The sequence below is a fragment of the Fonticula alba genome, assembly GCF_000388065.1.
Source record: "Fonticula alba strain ATCC 38817 unplaced genomic scaffold supercont2.1, whole genome shotgun sequence".
Taxonomy (NCBI): Eukaryota; order Rotosphaerida; family Fonticulaceae; genus Fonticula; species Fonticula alba.
In genome coordinates, this window is record NW_009242971.1 from 1,893,623 (window position 1) to 1,894,792 (window position 1,170).

Below are 1,170 nucleotides of genomic sequence, written 5' to 3' on the forward strand. Positions count from 1 at the left end.
CCCGGCCCGGTGGTCGTGGGGATGCTGCTGCTGCTGCTGCTGCTGGGACTGGGGCGATGGGCCGCCGGCCGGCCGGGCCACCGCCCCGTCGGACTGGCAGCGCCGGGCCGCCGGCCCGGCCGCCGCCGGCCCATCGGCCGCCTCGTCCGCCGGGGAAAGAGGCCGGTAGCCGCCCGGGCCCGGGGCATGGTACCGGCCGCCGGTGTGCGGGGGCTGCTGCTGCTGCTGCTGCTGCTGGCTGCCGGCCATGGTGGCGGCATACCCGCCGCCGGCCGGCTTCTTGGCCTCATGCCCGGGGCCGGGATGGGCGCCGGCGGTGCCGGCCAGCGAGGCATCAGGCCTGCGTGCCGCGGACCCGACGGCTGCCGCCCGGTCGTGGGGGCCGCCAGCCACCGGCAGTGGGTGGATGATGCCGCAGGAGGGCCCTCCGCCGGGGGCCCGGGCGGCTGGCTCCGGCTCCGGGACACGGTGATGCGACGGCGGGGGCTGCTGCTGCTGCTGCTGCTGCTGCTGCTGCTGCGGCTGCTGCTGCGGCTGCTGCTGCTGCTGCAGGTGGTGGTGGGGGTGATGATGGCCCGGACCCCCGGCGGGTGCCGGATGCTGGTAATGCTCGAACATGTCCCGGCCACGGCCGCCCACGGGGGGGCTGATGCCGGCGCCGACCGGGCCGCCGGCGGATGCCCGCCAGGGCGCGCCGCTGTCGTCGGCCGGCGCGGCCCCGGTCGGCTGCTGGTCCAGGTCCATGAGCGAGCCGGTGGGCGACGCGACCGACCGCCGGCCCGAGCAGGCCGCCATGCCGGAAAGGGACGGCCAGGCCGATGCCTGGGTGGTTGCCGGGCCGTGGGCACCAGCCGCCGGCCCGGCCAGCGAGCCGAGCTCCCCCACACCGGCCCCCGAGGCCAGCAGCGGGTCGCCCGGCAGGCAGGACGGCCCGGCGCCCGCGCAGCGGTGCGGCACATCCGACGGCGAGGCCGCCGCCGGGTGGCCGCCGCACCGAGTGCACCCGGCGGTGGTGGTGGCCACCGCGCACCGGTCACAGTCGCACGCCGGCCCCGGGGCCGGCCTGGCCGGGGGGAAGCTGCTGCCGGCGGCCAGGGCCCCGCGACCGGTGGAGAGGCACCGCTCCGGGGGGTGGGCCGACCGGCGGCCGGGCGCGCGTCGGGCCCGGGC